This window comes from Trichechus manatus, unplaced genomic scaffold, assembly GCF_000243295.1.
Source record: "Trichechus manatus latirostris isolate Lorelei unplaced genomic scaffold, TriManLat1.0 scaffold00023, whole genome shotgun sequence".
In the NCBI taxonomy this organism is placed as follows: Eukaryota; Metazoa; Chordata; class Mammalia; order Sirenia; family Trichechidae; genus Trichechus; species Trichechus manatus.
This window is the reverse complement of record NW_004443959.1, coordinates 13,017,771-13,038,473: the sequence shown is the minus strand read 5'-3', so window position 1 is coordinate 13,038,473 and position 20,703 is coordinate 13,017,771.

Sequence of the window (20,703 nt, the reverse complement as noted above, 5' to 3'; positions counted from 1 at the left end):
AACTGTGCCACCAGCGTGCCAAACACTCAATACATGTTAACAAATTAGACAATTTACTATTACACACTAGACTACTAGTTCTTTCTGCTTTGGGCTTTAAACACATTATAAATTTACTTTTACACTCACTAGATCTCATCTATTATGTATACATCCTTCTTGCTTACATTTCCTTATCTATAAGTGTCTCACTAGCCTGTTTTGTATAATTTACATATTTTTAACACACACACACATATAAAAGAACATCAAAATATTCTTAGAGTAAAAAGTTAAAGTTTCACCTGCAGCTAAATTATCCTTTACATTCAACTCTCCAAACCTAAAAATCTAGGGGTTTTTTTCCACCTTAAAAGATACTGTACTATGCAACTATATATATTTGTGATATGTTGATTAAACATTAATGTCCCAAATTCATTACCTTCCTGGTATGCATGGTGTTTGCTACATACCTTTTCAGTACCGCTCACTAAAGACGTAGAGTCTATTTTTCCAGTCTTGAATCTGTGAATTGTTCTGGGCAATAGAATGAGATAGAAGCAATGGTGTTCCCGTTCTGAGACTAGATATCAAGAGACTGTGTGTTTTTCCACTTGCTGTCTTGCTTTTCTACCTTCACCAAGAGAAGATTCTTGTGTTAGCCTTCAGGAGGACAAGATATGTGTTTAGCAGAGCCAAATTACCCTGGTCATCCTACCAAGGCCATCCTAGATCAGCTGGCCCTCACCTGACCATCAGACAAATTAAGGAGCCCAGCTGAGACTGCAAGAACTTCCCGGCTGAGCCCAGTCTATGTTGATGACCCATATACTCATGAGCTAAATAAATGTTTATTTTTATATGTCTCTTAGGTTTTGTAGTTGTTTGCTATGCAGCACTATTGTGACATTAGGTAATTATTACCATGTTGTCATTTAACTTGCTTTTTTTGCTTAATATGTCTTAGAAGGAGCCCTGGTAGAGCAGTGGCTGAGTGTTCGGCTGCTAACCAAAATGTCAGCAGTTCAAATTCACCATCGACTCCTTGGAAACCCTACGGGGCAGGTCTACTGTGTCCTATAGGGTTACTATGAGTCAGATAAGAAGAAATCTTCCCATACATGTATATATATAAAACAAAAATCCTCACAACTGGACCATTAAACAATATCATGATAAACAAAAAATACTGACATTTTCAAGGATTTTGTTTTACTTGGATCCACAATCAATGCCCATGGAAGCAGCAGTCAAAAAATAAAACCATGGATTTCATTGGGCAAATCTGCTGCAAAAGACCTCTTTAAAGTGTTAAAAAGCAAAGATGTCACTTGGAGGACTAAGGTACGCCTGACCCAAACCATGGTATTTTCAATTGCCTCATATGTGTACGAAAGCTGGACAATAAATAAGAAGACGGAAGAAGAATTGATGCTTTTGAACTACGGTGTTGGTGAAGAATACTGAATATACTGTGGACTGCCGGAAGAATAAAGAAGTCTATCCTGGAAGAAGTACGGCCAGAGTGCTCCTTAGATGTGCAGATAGGGAGACTTCGTCTCACGTACTTTGAACTTGTTATCAGGAGGGAACAGTTCCTGGAGAAGGACATCATGCTTGGTAAAGCAGAGGGTCAACAAAAAAGAGGAAGATCCTCAAAGAGATGGATTGACACAGTGGCTGCAACAAGGGTCTTAAACATAGCAATGATTGTGAGAATGGCGCAGGACCGGGCAGTGTTTCATGCATGGGGCCACCACGAGTCAGAACCAACTGGAAGGCACCTAATAACAAAAACATATAAAGATCTACTTCATACTTGATAATGGATTATACAATAGTATGAATTAGCATACTTATTTAGCCATCCTTTTGCTAAAATACATGTGTTTAAAATTTTATTGTGATTATATACAATGCTGCAGTAAACATCATTGGCCATATCTCCTAGTGTACGTATGAGAGTGTTTCTCCAGAATTGTCAGAGAGATGTAGCATTTTATTACCAAAGTGGTATGTTATTTTAATTTATATTACATAGTACCAAAGTGGTGCTGAAACATTTACAACTTTTTTATGCAAATACCTTATACCCTGTCTGTTTACAGTCAATATCACAAAACTGGGAGCCACAGATGTATTTTATGAAAGGAGACTATAATAAAAATTACTTTAAACAGGATACATTTTAAGGTTTGCATGTTACCATCATTCTCTTCATCAAATTGTTGATAACATTGAACTACCTTATTAACAATAAAACAACAGATACTGGTCTAATTCTTATCATGTACTACTTAATGATTGATTTTTTTGTTTGTTAAACAAAAAACTTGTTAAAAAAATAAAACATGTAAAAGTAATCATTCTCCATCTATGATTTTGTTTTTTAATCTTTAAATGAACTTTTTATAAAAAAATTTTATATTTTATAGATTCACATGTACTTATAAGAAAAAATAGAGATCCATGTACTCTTTACCCAGTTTCCCTCACCACAGCAAGGATATTAGCATTGATATGATCAAGATGTAAAATATTTTCTTCTCCAAAAGAATACCTCAAGTTGCCTTTTTTTTTTTTTTACTGAATAGTCACTTTATTTTTGGGGGGCAGTTTTAGGTTTAGTCTTAGGTTTGAAGAAAAATTGAACAGAAAGGACACAAAGATCTCATATACACCTACTCCCCTCCCTCCTCTATGGTTTCTCCTATTATCAACATCTTGCATTACTGTGAGACACTTGTTACAACTGATGAACCAATATTGATATATTATTATTAGCTAACGTCTACACTTGGGGTCACCGTGAGTTGGAATTGACCCCATAGCAAGACTTTTATTTCTCCTTTTTTTTTTTTTTAATAATTTACGTTACCAGTTGCCATCTAGTCAACTCTGACTCATTGTGACCTCATGTGTGTCAGAGAAGAACTGTGTTCCACAGGGTTTTCAATGGCTGATTTTTTGGAAGTAGATCACCAGGCCTTTCTTCCAAGGCACCTCTGAATGGACTTGAACCGCCACCCTTTTGGGTAGCAGCTGAGCATGTTAACCAGTTGCACCACAGTTTACGTTAGTATTCACTTTTTGTACAGTTCTGGGGCTTTGACAAATGCCAATGTCATGTATACAACATTACAGTATCATACAAAATAGTTTGTCGTAAAAATCCCTCTGTCTCCTCCCAAATTCCAGGCAATTGTTGATATTTTTATGCTCTCTACAGTTTTGCCTTTACCAGAATGTCATATAGTTGGAATCATGCAGTATGTAGCCTTTACGACTGGCTTCTTTCACTTAGAAGTGTGAGTTTAAGATTCCTTCCTGTCTTTCCATGACTTGCATGACTTGATAGCTCATTTCTCTTTATCATTTAATAATATTCCATTGTGTCTTAGTTGGGTGCTCTAGAGGAGCAAAACCAGTGAGACATATATATATATATATATATATATATATATGGCAACCCTGGTGGCATAGTGATTAAGTGCTAAGGCTGCTAACCAAAAGGTTGGCAGTTCAAATCCACCAGGCGCTCCTTGGAAACTCTATGGGCAGTTCTACTCTATCCTATAGGGTCACTATGAGTCAGAATCGACTCGACAGCAATAGAACAGGTATACATATATATATAACGAGAGAGATTTACTTCAAGAAAATGGCTTATGCAATTGTCGGGCTGGCAAGTCCCAAATCTGTAGGTCACGCAGTAGGCTGGATATCTCTGCTGGACCATGGGATTGAGGGGGTTGGTGAACCCAAAATCTGAAGGTCAGACAAAAGGCCAGAGACTTTGGCAAGCTTACATCCCAAAATCCAGAGATCAGGCAACAAACAAGAGGAGTGCAGGGTCCAAATAGAGTGTGAGCTCTGACAATACATCCATTTATATTCTGGAGGCAGGGAACTTCCTTTCAACTGATTGGTTGATCACGTCATATCACATCATGAGAGGTAATTACATCACATTACATTACATTACATCACGTTAAGAAATAGCAACCACTCCAATACTGCCTATTCTACACTGGTTTGCCAATGGCATCCTCCCCTGAGAGGTAGTTTCATAAGTGTGCTATTCTAATTTTTTTTTTTTTTTTACAGCAACATGTAAAAAAAAAATTGACATGGTAGCACTTACAAAAATACCTTGGGCGGGGGCGGGGGCATGGTTGGCAAACAAACGTAGAAGGTGCACATTATTTGCCTAAAAATATGGTAGCTGACCAAACTGAGGATCATAGCCCAGCCATAAAAGTCAGCCTCATGAGTTGTATGAAAGTGTCAAGTTTATCCACTCATCTACTGCAGGACATCTGGTTCCATCTAATTTTTGGCAATTATGAATAAAGCTGCTATAGATATTTGTTGAAGGTCTTTGTGTGGATGAACCAAAGTTTTCACCTCATTTGCCTAGGAGCACGATTGCTAGATGCTGTGGTTAGGCTATGTTTAGCTTTATAAGAAACTTTCAAATTCTCTTTCAAAGTGACTGTACCAGTTTACATTTCCAAGAGCAATGAATGAGAGTTCTTATTGTTCCACATCCTCACCATGATTTGGTGTTGTCAGTTTTGGGGATTTTAGTCATTCTATTAGGTATGTAGGAGCCCTGGTAGAGTAGTGATTAAGTGCTCAGCTGCTAACCAAAAGGTCAGTGGTTCAAACCCACAAGCCACTCTGCAGGAGAAAGATGTGGCAGTCTGCTTCCATAAAGATTTACAACCTTGAAAACCCTGCAGGGCAAATCGGCTCTGTCCTATAGGGTTGCTGTGAGTCGGAATTGACTCGATGGCAATGGGATTTTTTTTTTTTTTTTTTGAGACAGGTAAAATATCATTTATCTTGCTCTGTATTCTAGATTTTTCCTTTAGCATGGTTGTCAGAGGTTTGACTATGTTATGTGTTGATGTGGATTTTTTTGGAGGGTATATCCAGTTTGGGGTTTACTCAGCTACTTAAATCTGTACTTTTATGTCTTTTGCCAAGTTCAGGAAATTTTCACTCTTTTTTTTTTTTAAGTAGTTGTTCAGCCCTTCTGTCTTTCTCCTTTTCTTACTGGACTCCAGTGACATAAATGTTAGATCTTCTAGTCCTTTTAATTTTTTTTAGTCTATTTTTTTCTTTCTTTATCAGATTGGGTAATTTCTATTATTCTGTCTTCAAGTTCACTGATACTTTCTTCTGTCCCTTGCATTCTACTGTTGAGCACATACATTCAGTTGTTGTTTTTCAGTTATTGCATTTTTTTACTGATAAAATTTCCATTTGGTTCTTCTTCATATCTACTATTTCTGTCTGAGGTTTTCTATTTTTTAATCTGTCTCAAGCACGCTCAGAATTACTCATTAAAGTATTTTATCCTGGCTGTTTTAAAATCTTTGTCAGATAGTTCTAACTCTCTGTCATTTTGATGTTGGCATCTATTGCTTGTCTTTTTTTCATTCATTGTTAGATTTTCCTGGTTCTTATGTGTGAGAGATTTTCTTATTGAAAACTGGACATTCGGAGTATTAGGTTTTGAGAATCTGGATCTTATTTAAGCATTCTGTTTTAGCTGACTTACTCTGAGGCCACTCTCTAGTGTGACAGAGATGCCTCATACTGACAAGTTGGGTAGAAGAAATCCAGGTTCTGTAATCAGCCTCCATTGACACCCAAGGTGGAGTGGGTTCCTTGTAACTGCTGGGCAGTGATGGGAGTTCCAGTTCACTACACCTCTGCTGATACCTCCTTGGATAGGAGGGAAGAGTGTCTTCCTACTCCTCCCATGTGGTCTCTACTGACACTGAATGTGAAGGGGTTGGTCCCATTACTACTGGGTAGCGGTAAAAGTACTGAGTTTCCATTAGGCTGCCTATGACGTCACTCTAGAAGGGAGGAGAAGGGCACTTTATTATTACCAGATAAAGTGAAAGTACAGGCTCTCTCTGCCCCCACTATTGTCTCTATTGACACCATGTGTTGTGGGGGTGGGCAGAAATGCCTTTACTGCACAGTGGGTGAAAGTCCTAGCTCCCTACTTGGCCTTCTCTGACAGCACATCAGAGGCAGTAGTTGGGACACCTTATTACAGCCAGAGCCCTGGTGGCACAGTGATTAAGCACTTGGCTACTAACCAAAAGGTTGGTGGTTTGAACCCACCAGCCATTCCATGGGAGAAAGATGTGGCATCCTGCTCCTGTAAAGATTACAGCCTTGGAGACCCCATGGGGCCATTCTATTCTGTCCTATCAGGTTGCTATGTGTCAGAATCACCTTGACAGCAATGAGTTTGTTTTTTTGTTTTTGTTTTTATTATAGCCTAGTTACTCCAAGCTCCCCACTCAGCCTTTACTGCCATGAGTAAAAGTTTTTTTCTGACGTTTGGGTTAGCAGAGAAGTTATTTTCTTTACATTCTCTATCCTGTTAGGCTGCCTCTTTCCTCTACCTTTGGCTAGAGATAGTAGGCTTTGGTTGGGCTTTTTTTTTTCCTTCACACTCATTGCAATTTCCATGTTGTTTGTTTCTTCAGCTCTAAATCTGGGATACATGAGGCAAAATGAAAACTAAGAAACTCATAATCATGTCATCTTTTAAGTCCTAAGCTCTAACTAGTATACATTATTTTCTCCACATTTCAGTCTTCTTTTATTTTAGGTACAATGTCTGCTATATTTACTTTTACTAAACAGAAGGAATAAGAAAAATCATGCCTACTCCAAAAATTATGTCTTCCCAGAAGTAGAATCCCCATGTTATTTTTTTTTTACCCTGTCTTAGTTGTCTAGTGATGCTATAACAGAAATACTACAAATGGAAGGCTTTAAAAAAGAGAAAATTATTCTTTCACATGCTGGGAAGCTAGAAGTCCAAATTCAGAGTTTCATCTCCAGGAGAAGGCTTTCTATCAGCTCTGGGGGAAGGTCTTTATCATCAATCTTCCCCTGGACTAGGAGCTTCTCCATGCAGGAATCCTGGGTCCAAAGTATGCGCTCTGCTCCTGGCACTACTTTCTTGGTGGTATGAGGTCTCTCTGCCTCTCTGCTTGCTTCTTTTTGTTACATCTCAAAAGAGATTAATTTAACACAAAACCTAATCTTGTAGATTGAGTTCTGCCTCATTAACACAACTGCCTCTAATCCTGCCTTCTTAATATCATAGAGGTAGGATTTGCAACACATACGAAAATCACATTAGATGACAAAATGGTGGACAATCACACAATAATGGTAATCATGGCCTAGCCAAGTTGACACACATTTCTGGGGGACACAATTCAATCCATAATTTACCCCAAAGGGAGATGAATATAAAGTTTCAAACTGCACAAAATGGCAAATTATCACTATTGGTTACTTAATAGCATTCTATTACTGCATTTATTAACAAGATAAAAATATTTAAATACTACAGTTGGTCATTAAATCCAAAAGTTTATAAAATAGCAAATCTTAAAATGAAAATTTCAAGATCTCCTGAGGAAAATGTTAATTTATTAGTATGTTATTTTAAGATGTTAAAATAAGTAATGGAAAGAACAATAAAGCCCCAAATTACTCTTAGTATTCTTCTCTCAATGTGTTTATCAAGTCTTTTTTTTTAACTGACTCAAAGATTTTTGAGTGCATCTTTTGGGAAGCTGAACAAAGATCTCACCTATCAGAGATCCACAGAAGGTAGTTACGTAATGCAGTGATTCAAATAATTATTTAATATTGATCAGAATCTATGCTGATTTACTGTTTTTATTTATTTATTTGTCATGATTGGACGAAATTTCAATTTTTTTTTTTCCACAAAAAGAGACCAAAAGTAAATGAATGTAGAAGACAATGATGAGCCACACCTCCATCCACCAACCACTGGTATGTCCAAATAAATCATTATGATTACAACTGTTTTTCAAAAATGACATAAAAAATTCTAATACATATCACTGTTGTTTCGCAGTCTTCCAAAACAACAAGAAATATAAACATAGCTTAAAATAGGAAAATACAGAATTAACTTCTGATAGATATGTGCAAGTATTTCCATATTTCCTTTATTTTATAGTCTCTTAGAAGAACACAACTCTATGTTTTTTGGGTTCTTTTTTTTTTCCAATTTTTTAAAGAACTGCTCTCGTACTTTGTTGTGAGGAGTGTAATAGTGTAGGATTCCAAGAAAGCAATATGGTAGTATGTTCCTATCTTAAGCAAATACTTGCAGTTCTAGGAATCGAGCCTAAGAAACTATACATAAGTACAACGAGGAATTTATGCACATGGAGCTACTCATTATAGTGTTAGTTATGTAACAGTAGGTTAAACTGGATCTCTTTTCTTCTCAGGTACAGCTGAAGCCTCTAAAACAGAGAACAAACTCATAGGAGCCAAGTATACTCCATCCTGAAGTCAACTTTGTTTAACTTTCCATTCAGGTCTTCTTTTCTCAGAGAAATTGACTCTTTGATCTTGGCCAGTTTCTTTTGTAATATACTACCTCAGAAGAGGGTTCCTCTCTTTCAGGCACTTCTGTGTTGGTGTATATGATTATTTGTTTATTGTCTGTATCCACCACTAGACATCAACTCCACAATGACAGTATACTTGGTTAAATCTTTTGCATTTGTTATCTGTACTCTTTCTTTACCACTTTTGGAGGTGAGTACACTGCATCATTTTTACTGTTAAAGCAAATGAGCTTCATAAATGGCTAGTATGATATAGATCCACGATATAGAGTCAGTCCCATTTAAATTCAAAATCTATGGTCTGAGATACAAATCTAATTTTATTTTTTTTCTGAATGGCTACCCAGTTGATGGATATCAATTCCACCCTTATGCTTCTCCTACTTTCTTTCTAGTTTTCTCTTCCCAGCCGAGGGCTTAATCTTCCTAGCTGTACCCAGCTTTTCTCTGAATGGGCCTTACTGTGGTTTATTCCAACAGTTTCCTACAATCTAACTCTGACACCATATAGAGGCAGAAAGTATTCCCAGAGAGGGAAAGACTTTACTTCCTCCTCTCAGCTCTAATTGTTGGGCTGAAGTCCAGAATTAAGCTGAGTCCATTGACATGAATATGTGAATGTAAAGTACAATTTATTTTGTGTCTTTTATCATTGATTGCAGAAGATAATTGTCCTAAGTACATTGAATATTTTAATCTGCCCAAGAGTTATATGATCTAATCACAATCTGTGCAGTTTAAACAGAAAATGTTAGTTAACTGTATTGACTGCTAATTTGATGCCATGTTCAGTGACAAATGCTTTGTATAAATATTACATCAACCACATGAGAGAGCTATTATTGTTATTTCCGTATTACAGATGAGGAAACTACAGTATAGGTAAGATGTAAGTATCTCAGCCAAGGTCACATAGCTAGTAAGGTTAATACACTCACATATTAGCTGCTATTGAGTCAGCCCCTGACTCATGGCAACCCCATGTACAGCGCAACAGTGCTCAGTCCTGTGCCATCCTCATGATCAGTTGCAGATCAGACCATTGTGCTCTATAGCGTTTTCACCGGCTGATTGTTTAAAAGTAGGTCATCAGGGATTTCTTCCTAGTCCATCTTAGAACCGGAATATGTCTGATGCCAGTAGCTGTAACCTTCAGCTCTATATTCTTCTACCTTTCAGGCAGGGTGCCACATATCCTTCCACAAATTATTTGCTTCATGAGTTTTCAAGACAAGTTCTTATGACCCAATTTGGGAACTCAAAGAGAGCAGGAGCAAAATGCTTGGTAGGGAAGACAACCTACCAAATGGAGAGGCTTAACCTTGGACCGCAACTTCCCTGAGAGCTGGGACAATGTCTGCTTGTTCCTAGCACCGAGCACAGGACCTGGAATGCACTGACAGAGTAGTTGTTAAGTGAATTGAATGAGTGAAGACTGGTTCCTGCGTGCAGATTTCAGCTCCATCCAAAAACCTAGTTTCTTCGTGTCTGCACTGTTTTTTATTTTCTTCACGTTACATGGGAAATTCTGGGCCCAGAGGCCAAAGGTGTGCATTAGTCTAGCACCTGCATTAACAATCCCTATTTCCTTTATCGCTGTCACATTGACCAGCACAGAGAAGACATAGGCCCCCAGATAGCAGCTAAGTAACACTGTCACATCAGACTGAAGATGCTTCTGGAGTCCTTTCTCTGAACCCAACTCCTTTTGAGCCGAAACGACAAAGGCTTCACAGACCTTAAATCATAAAAACAGCTCCAGGGAGTGGTAACAAAAATAATGCTTTAATACAAGCATCCTTTGCAAGAGCTTACAGCTTGGATATTCTCAGAACAGCAGGAGAAGGAATACATGAATATAAAGGAGTGTCGCCACAGCCATCAGAAAATGTAGCTATAAGAGTTAATGAGCTGGTGTCTGACTGCTGGGGGCCCAGCATGCTAATTACCCACACAGCCTGTCCCCACCCCCAAAATCCTCCCAAAGTCACTGACGCCACGGTTAAACACAGGTGTCCAATTCCACAATCACCTTCTCAGTCTTCTCAGCCTTGTCCAGAAAAAATCACTCCGACTCTAAAGCTATGGCAGCTTGAAAGACCTGTTTGTTAGCGGGGGCTGCGTGTTTGGGGTAAATCACCTGGAAATGCTATGAAAAAAGGCCTTTGGTGTTCAGCATTCTCTCTGTGGTCCAGGTTTGCATGCTTCTGTGTACCTGGGGAGAAATGGGGTGTGCTGTTAGGTGCTGGAGCAGATCACTTCATGAAGATCTTTATACCAGGGCGTGTTTATGCCTGTTAGGTGCTAGAAGCCCAGCAGGGTCTCCACAGCTCTTGTACGTTGTGGATTAAAAATTCTGCGGAGTGAAAAGGCGGGCTGCAACTCCAGGTCCCAAGACACCCTACAACGATATAATGATTTTGCTCCCCCTCATCAAACTGCATTGGCAAATGGAAGCTGAGTGCAGAATATCAGAGAAAGGCAAAAATAGATCTTCCCATGGATGTATTTTCCCCAAGTGTTTAATCAATCCAGGCTTCCCAATCTGGGTCAGTGCAGACCTACTATAGGGCTAGTAAATAAAACTTGGTGTGTATTTCAGTTTCTTTTGAACAAAGCAACTGTGGTTCTGCCTCTCCAGTGAGAAGTGCTACTCTCCTCCCCCAGTCCATTCATTCATTAATCCATTCATTCAACAAACAACTATTGAGAGCCTACTACCTGCCAGACACTGTGCCAAGTTCTTGGGATACCTCACTGAACCACACAGTCAAAGGAAGCAGTACCGATTGTCCGAGCTCTTGAAAATTATATTCTAATAGTGGGGAGTCAACGGGGGAGACAGACAATAAGTAATACACATAAGTTTTAAGAAGTCAATGGTTGAGTGTATTAAAAGGTAATAAGTACTATGGTTTAGAAAAAGAGAAAGAGCAAGTAAGTGAGAGATTGCAAGAAGTATACGTGGGATTCGGAGTGTGTGACAGTGAGGTGGAGGGGGGTTGAAAGTGTGTTTTAAGGGCTGAAGCAGCTTTGACTCACCTTCAATGAATGGGGAAATGCAGTCCATTTAAAGGTCCAGGATGAGCCATAGAGAGAGACGGTTATAACACCCAGTTTATGAGATTAAGCCTCTTCCTGTTGTGGTACGGTGCCCTGGTGGCACAGGGATTAAGAGCTCAACTGCTAACCAAATGTCAGTAGTTCGAATCCACCAGCCCGCTCCTTGGAAACCCTATGGAGCAGTTCCACTCTGTCCTATAGGGTCGCTACGTGTTGGAATTGACTTGACGGCCATGGGTAATGGGTTTTGCTGCGGTAAAAGAAACAAAACAGCAACAAAACACACACACAGTAAATATGGACCAAAAGTCAATTCAGTGAGACAAGGAAGGAGGTCAAAGAAAAGCAGTTCTTTCAGCAAAAGTGATCTCAAGCTCTGCCCAATGGGGGTCCCACGTGACATGCTGAGAGGACGAGGAATGGAGCTGAAACCAAGAAAGCGTGTTCACTGCTGAACATTCTGGTTAAAAGAAGATGCAAAAATCTTCAAATGTGTATTGAAACAACTCAATTTGCAATCTCTTCATACTGAAATATATCCAGATCACTGGATTGTTACTGCTTTTACAAGTAAAACTATTATTTACTTTTAAGCATGGATGATTTTCTGTGCTACAGAATTCACCACTGTTCGGTATTTTATGACTTTTTATTTCTCACTTTAGTTAATGTAATCAACAAAGTGGTAACATAACTTTTAACATTTAAAGTTCTTTTACTATTTAGATTTGAACATTGGAAATCATTTGAGTTAGTGTTATGGATTGAATTGTGTCTCTCAAAAATATGTGCTGGAATTCCAACCTCTATATGGTACATGGAGCTCTGGTGGTGCAGTGGTTAAAGCTCTCAGCTGCTAACCGAAAGGTCCGAGGTTTGAACCTACCAGCTGTTCCGCAGGAGAAAGATGTGGCAGTCTGCTTCTGTAAAGATTTAATGCCTTGGAAACCCTATGGGGCAGGTCTACTCTGTCCTATAGGGTTGCTATGAGTCAGAATGAACTCAAAGACAGTAAGTTTTACACAGGACATGTGAAGGTAGGCCTACTTGCAAAGAGGGTTTTCTTTGTTATGTTAATGATGCCATACCAGTGGAGGGTGTGCCCTACACCTAATCACTTCTGAGTTATAAAAAGAGCAGATTAAGGACAAATGTGGAGGGAGGGAGGCTAAGAGGGAGAAGACAGATGCCACCTGAAAATGCCAAGGAAGTGAGGAACTCAGGGGCTACAGAAACGGAAAGAGACAAGGATCTTCCCTCAGAGTTGACGACAGAGAGATAGCCTTCCCCTAGAGCTGGTGCCATGAATTTGGACTTCTAGCCTCCTGAACTTTGAGAAAATAAATCTCTATTCTTTAAAAGCCACCCACTTGTAGTATTTCTGTCACAGCAGCACTAGAAAACTAAGACAGTACGTGAATTTAGGAAAATTTTAAAATTAAAAAATAATAAAATTTTGAGATAGGAAATTTATGAGGCTGCATAATAAGGACCAGTGGAATGCAATACAATAATTTAAAATACTATTAAAGACAATAAAGTATTCAACAATAGTCAAAATAGTTAACCATTGTATATTAGTTGAATATAATTATGGTATATTTCCATGTCCTTACCAAGTTTAAAAATTATGAGTTAGAGTAAGATTATTAATATGAAAAACGCATAAGATATATTATTAGTTTAAAAGCATGTACAAAACCAGTATGTATGACATGATCCAATTAAAAAATAGATAAAGATATATGTGTACATGCAGAAAAAGAAGATCAGAAAACACTGTATTAAAATATTAATAGAGGCTACCGCTGAATGGTGATATCCTGGATTATTTTCTGAATGCTTTTATTTATTTATTTTTCAAGTTTTTAATAAACAGGTACTTTCTTTTTTTAGCAGAGAATAAATAAGCATAATTTTTAGCAGACATTTTAGTTTTCAAATCAACCTGTGATCGGTAAGACACGAACTTGATAATTATGAGCAAAATCTGAGCAAGATTCAAGATGTACAGAAAGAAGAGTACAATTATATACAGAAAAGAACTGAAGTTTTAAATACCCCATGTGGACTAGAGAGTGTGCTCAGGGGAACAGATATACATATGTGGATCTTACCTTTATTCAAGGGTCAAATCCCCTCTGGTGTCTTTCTGTTTGGGGTTGGACTCCAGGGTGCTCAATTAATTTTCTTTTTTTTTTTCAATTTTGTCCAGAGTTTCTAATTGCTAGCAGCAGGAGGTTTTATCTCATATAACTCCCCTCCACTACCTCAGAGTTATCTTTTAAAGAACTGATTTAAAATGGATTTTTCCTGAGTATATCCTGGAGGCAGGCTTGCATTCACTGTGTCAACAGCAGTATATTTGTGGAGGCTTCAAAGGAACCTATCCTGCCTGGAAGAGCAGAGCGTGGAGAGAAGGCTAGATGACTAGAGATTAGGCTTTTCCTGAGATTGATGAATAAGTAATGAAAAGTTATTAAAGTAACCAAAGTCCTTATGTAATTGAGCATATATAAGAGTGATACACTTGTTCAACTTTCAGGTCAACTCATGCAAACACCTTTTAAACTAATTTTTTTTAGGTGATTTTCCCTTGGAGTTTATGTGGGCGAAAGAAAATAAGTCTCTTTTATGTAAATTCTTTTAATCCTTTCTAGATAATCTTTGGTTATGATATATAAGCTTGTGGTTTAACTCCCAAGGAACCTGCATATATAAGGTTTAAAGTAATAAGATTTTCAAGCTGGAAAAAATTTCTAAAAAACTATCCTAGCCATCCCCATTTATTTTTTTCAGGAAAAGAGAAAAAGAAGCACGGAATGACTCAAAGTTTTACGGAAAGTGAATAGTAGAATCAAGATCATGTTTCCTTTTTCTTAGTTCAAAACTCTTTTCCTTGACACCCATTTTTAAAAAGCTACCCAATGGTGCAACAATAAATTTATCTAGCACATAAGTACTTGCTTCTGTAATGAATATGCATTAAAATTATATCAGCAGACATGATTGACTTAACAATTTTCCTGTGAGGTTTTCAATGTCAAACAAATGATCAAAAATCAAAAAGTCAATGTCAAAAATGGAAAGCAATCTGATTCTATAAATAAGTGGATGATCATCTTTAATACACTTCAAGCAATTGCTCTCAAATTCTCCACCTATTACATATTTATGGCACTGCCTCCAAAGGAAATTTGATCTCCTATGGGAGGAGAACTGTCCCTTTATTTCCCTACTCATCACTGAAGGATTTTTTTGCTTGCTCATAACTTACCAATGGTCTCAAAGGTGCAGAGACCAAAATAGGCAGGTGCTTAATCCCTGGGTTTCAAGGTATGATTGGGTGAGTTACATGAGGAATCTTCATAGTGGTTAGATCCGAAGTACCATAATAAAAGCACATTCAGTAGGCAACATCGAGGCTCAAAATATAGATTTTTTTCTTTTTTTTAAATCACCCAGGGATAACCACACATGTATGAATACAAGATAAAATTAAAAAATGGGGAAACTTTGGAAAAGAACACAAATTTTTAGAAGCAAAAGTGGGAGAGGTTATGGGCTTTTAGGCAAACAAAGTCAGAGAGACCAAATCTGCTTTTCCCTGGATGTCAAACGTATATATGTAGATGGGGAAGTTTGGAATAAAGGGAAAGGATACTCACTGAGACAGTATCTTCCTCATGTTTGTATCCCTTGCTTCCTTCATGAAGTGCCTAGTGCCATGCCTTTCAGCAAATAAGAGAGCAGGTTGATGATATTTTGAATTAATTAGCAATTAATTAGTTTATAATTCATTTATTCAAAAGTATGACAAAGTTTCTATTAATTAATACACACATATTTTTTCTTACATTCTCAAAATCCATCATAGGCTTTGCACAGGAAATTATAAAATTATCATATTATTAAAGAACTCTAAAGGTTATTTTCATGATGCAAATGGTTAACACCCTTGACTGCTAAGCAAAAGATTGGAGGTTTGAGTCTACATAGAGACTCAAAATAAAGTCTATTTTTACCTCAAAATAAAGGTCTGGTGATCTACTTCCAAAAAATCAGCCACTGGAAACCCTATGGAGCATAGGTCTTCTCTGACACTCATTGGGTCACCATGAGTCAAAGTTGAATCAATGGCAACCGATTTCAGTGTTATTTCCAACAAGTGACTATCGGTTTGTCATACAGTAGTGGCTTACTAGTTGCTATAATGTTGGAAACTATGCTATTGGTATTTCAAATACCAGAAGGTTCACCCATGATGGACAGATTTCAGTGGAGCTTCCAGACTAAGACAGCCTAGGAAGGCCTGACAATCTACTTCTGAAAATTATTTACAACAGAGTATTATTCCATATAATGCTGGAGGATGAGCCACGTAGGCACTCGAAATGCACAGTGGTTGCAACAATGAACTCATCCATACCAATGACTGTGAAGATAGCACAGGGCTTGGCGGCATTTTGTTCCATTGTACATGGGTGGCCATGAGTCAAAGCTGACTCGAGGGCAACTGACAATTACAACAACAAAAATTATTTAGTCCAAATTCTTTGCTATAAACAAGGAGACTGAGGCCCAAATAGATAAAATTTGCTTCCATAAATCTCATGGGTCAAAAATGTTGTCAGTTTCTTTGAGGTTAAGAAGTGTTGTCTATTTTATACGATACCTAACAGATACGGGCTGAATGATTTAGCTTGCTGTGTTATTTGTTAATAATACCCTTTCTTAATATAATTCCTTTCATGTGAAAAGCATTCAAATGCTTCTTATAAATCCAAGTACCAACACTCATATGATAATTTGAAGTTAAGGAGAGATAGTTAGTTCTATCCTTGTATATACCGCACTCAGCATTCCTAAAATTGTGTAAGTGCTTATTGATTTTTTTTTTTAATGAATCAGTTCAACACTCAGAGATGGAATATGTTGTGAAATATCAGAGATTTAAATTGAATTTTCCATATTCATAGCATCTGCTATTAAAAAAGGTATTTTTTTCCTAAATTACTCTATATGTCAAAAAAAATTTCTTAGGATGAAATAAATTTCAATGACAAAAAGAAGAATCTTCCTTCTATAATTATACTGGGTTTTATTCAGGTAATACAAAGGTTAGTTTGTTTCAGGGAGAAAAAAAAAATAATACAAGTTCACAAAGAGCTACTTATTTCAATCTTTTACAAACTACCAGGCAGGTTTGTAATTGAAAAACAGAGTTGACAAAACTTGAGAAACCAATGGTGAGTAAAGCGCTTAACGGCACCATACTAGCACTCATCTTTCTCTTTACAAAATTTATTTTTTATTAAAAAAATTAAATAGTCATATCAAAAAGCAAAGAAAGTTAACATAAACCAAACCCAAATCCACTTCCATCAAGTCGATTCCTATTCATAGTGACACCATAGGATTTCCAAGGCTATAAATTTCTACAGAAGTAAGCTGTTACATCTTTCTCCCGGGAAGTCACTGGTGGTTTTGAACCACTGATCTTTCGGTTAACAGTTGATCTTTTTAACCACTGCACCACCAGGGCTCTTTAAAGTTAACATAAGCATACGTAAACAGTATTTACATTCTATCACCGATATCAAATAGCATATTTTTCCTATTTAAACAACTGAAATCTGGAGACATCTTCCACCAAAACCAAACTCATTGCTGTTGAATCAATTCCGACTCACAGCGACCCTAGAGGACAGAGTACAACTGTCCCGTAGGGTTTCCAAGGAGTAGCTGGTGGATTTGAACTGCTGAACTTTTGGTTAGTAGCCTTAGCTCTTGACCACTGCACCACCAGGGCTCCAGAGGCATCTTGTAGTTAATGCTTACTTAGCACAGTTTTGTTTTTCCTTACTGGTTCATAAACTAGTGCTTCTAAGGAATTAAAGGCATCTTCTTTTTAACAAAATTTAACATAAAACTTAATGCCTAGCACAGTGTCTGGTATATGGCAGTAGAACAGTAAATGACTGCGGACGTGAACTTCTATACATTAAGTGTACAAGTCCATGACGAGATTTTGGTGTTTTGTAAGCTACAATTACCCAAGAAGAATCTGGTCCTAGGGGTGGAAGATGAGGGGAGCTGAGTTAATGAGTGAGAAGAACTAGTTTTCAATTGAACTCTGCAAGGGAAACCAAGTTAACTGGCATAAGTGCCAGGTAGCAGTGCTCAGAGGGAGAACAATTCCTTCACAGGTGAAACACTTCGCAGGCTTCTGAGTGGTTTCAGGGACTTGCTGCCTAATGACCAGCCACAAACGTAACATTTGTCAAGTTACCCAGGTCAAGTTCATCATTAAACTATCCCTCTTCTTTCTCCCAGTCTCCTGGGTTTTGTTTAATGTTACAGACAGACGGTGCTGAGGAATTTCAGGTGTTAGCTGATGACATTTTGGTGGTCTTAATGTGGCTTCTAGATTTTTTCAAGTAAATTAAATCCAGTAGTAAATCATTCGTGTTTCTCAGCATCGAAGTCTTATTGGCTGCACCAAATATTTGCTCCTTCATCCATAATCACACTTCCTGCTCTTGTCTACAAGTTCTGTCTTTACGTTGCCAGGCACCATCTGTTAAACTGATGTGAAGGGGAAATGAGAAACAGTTTTATGAATGTTGCAACTGATTAGTTATCAAGCGGTATCTAATTAGTTCATCTCTGATTATCATGTAATTAAAGATATCGATCGTATCCCTAGCTCAACATAGCCCCAAATATTTCTCTTTGCCAGGAGTCAGGAAGCACGATACACCATCACAACAGCCTCAGAAAAGGCAAGTTTTGCTTCCAGCTCAGGGCGTTTGGCTTTGGTTTCTCTCCTTTGGAAGCATCGTTTGAAGAATCCCCACTTTTTAAGTGTTGCATAAAATCATTTCTCATATTCCCTCTGAAGTGTATGAGAAGCACGTGAGGATTGTGTGTCCTTTGTTGCTTTTATGTCATCCTGGCCTCTGCTTTTTGCATCTGAATAGAGATGGGGTGAAGCAGGCTGTTTCTCTCTCCTCAGCTGCCAGGAAGAGGCTCTCAAACCCTGTCTGCAAAAGCAGCATGTCAAGAGGATCATAGAGGGTAAAGGGAAAAGGAAGTCTCACTTTTCCTTTTCTCTGCATCCTTCCCAAACCCAGAGTAGGGAGCTGCTGGGGTCAGAGTGATCCGCAAGTAAGCTTGCCTGTGATGGCCTCATTGAGGATGATGATAACATCTAGCTGCTACTGAGCACCCCTACTCTTAAGAAGTCCAGCCAGAATGCCCCTAAGAAGTACTTTGGACATGTTATCAGGAGGGATCAGTCCCTGGAGGAGGACATCATGCTTGGTAAAGTAGAGGGCCAGCGAAAAAGAAGAAGACCCTTGACAAGATGGACTGACACAGTGGCTGCAACAATGGGCTCAAGCATAACAGAGATTTTGAGGATGGCGCAGGACGGGGCAGTGTTTTGTTCTGTTGTCCATAAGGTCGTTATGAGTTGGACCAACTTGACGACATCTAAAAACAAGAACTCTTAAACATTGTGCTAAATAGTTTAAGTACATTTTTGCCATGATAAACCCCAAGACACTAGAACAGTCTTATTGTACAAATGAAGAAACTGAGGCTTAGAGAGATTACATTCCTTGTCTAGTAACACAGCTAATATATGGTGAAGCAAGATGCAGACTCAGAAAAGCTGCTTTCTGATATTAAATTGTGCTCTTAACAACCACGCAATACTGGCTTTTCAATAGCTGTATTATTTACCTTGCTAAACCTCAGTTGTCTCATCTGAAAAACATGAAATCTCTACTTGAAGGAGTTTTATGAGAATTATATAGATAGACGTGTAAAATTCCCCATTTTAATATATGACCCATGGAGGTTCAGTTCCCTTCCTCATTTGATCTAAATTTCTATAGCTATCATGGCCTGTTTCATTCAGCATAACTTTAAAAGCCAACTTTATTTCAGAAACTAAGGAGAATTAAATGATGAAGAAGGCAGATGTCTTAGTTATCTAGTGTTGCTATAGCAGAAATACCACAAGGGGGTGGCTTTAAGAAACAGAAATTTATTTTCTCACAGTTTAGAAGGCTAGAAGTCTGAATTCAGGGCACGGTTCTAAGGGAAGGCTTTCTCTCTCTGCTGGTTCTGAGAGAAGGTCCTTGGTTCCTTGGTGATCTTCATGTGGTGAGGCATCTATCTTTCCCCCTTCCCTGCTTGCTTGCTTGTTTAATCTCTTTTATATCTCAAAAGAGATTGTTTTAAGACATACCCTATGCTAGTACTGTCTCATTAATGTAACAAAGAAAATCCATTCCCAAATGAAATTATAACCACAAGTGTAGGGATTAGGATTTATAACACATTTTTTGGGGACACAATTCAATCCACAGCACCAGGCAAGAATCCTTCCTCAATAGCTTGTAGTCTAATAAGGGAGTTATTACCTTTGACTGGTATATGAACATGGTACAGAAAGATGGAAATCATCAACTCCTTCTGAAATGTTCAGGGGAAGCTTCACAAATCATTTAACAGTCGAAATGAGTTTTGAAGGATAAATAGGATTTTACAAAGACACATGGATGTATAACAGGCATTTCAGTCTGCCACATGTGAAAGCATGGGGATATGAAATTATGTACTTTTTTTTTAAAGCTTGATGATTTTTAGTAAATTTATAGAGTTCTGCAACTATCACCAAATGCAGTTTTAGAACATTTCCAGTACTCCAAAAAGTTTCCTTATACCTGTTGGCTCACACATCCAGCTCCAAACCACTTATCTGCTTTCTGCCACTACAGATTTGCTTTTCTAGAATTTTTATACAGTGAAATTATAGACTGTGTGGCCTCTTCTGTCTGGGTTCTGCACTAGCATAGTTTTGAGATTCATTCATGTTGCAATAAGTGTCAATAGTTCATTCCTTTTTATCCTTTGAATAATCTTCCATATGCCATCCTAAGGATATACCACCTTTTTTCCTCCATTCATCTTGTTGGGCATTTGGATTATTTCTACTTTTTGCCTATTGTGAAAAATGATATGCTATGAACACTCAAATACGTTGTTGTGTGGACATGTTTTCATTTCTTTTGTGCGGGGATCTGGGAATGTAATTGCTCGTTTGCATGGTGTCATGGTTTGCATTATGTCCCCCCAAAAATGTGTGTATCAATTTGGCTAGGCCATGATTCCTGGTACTGTGTGATTTTCCTGTATGTTGTAA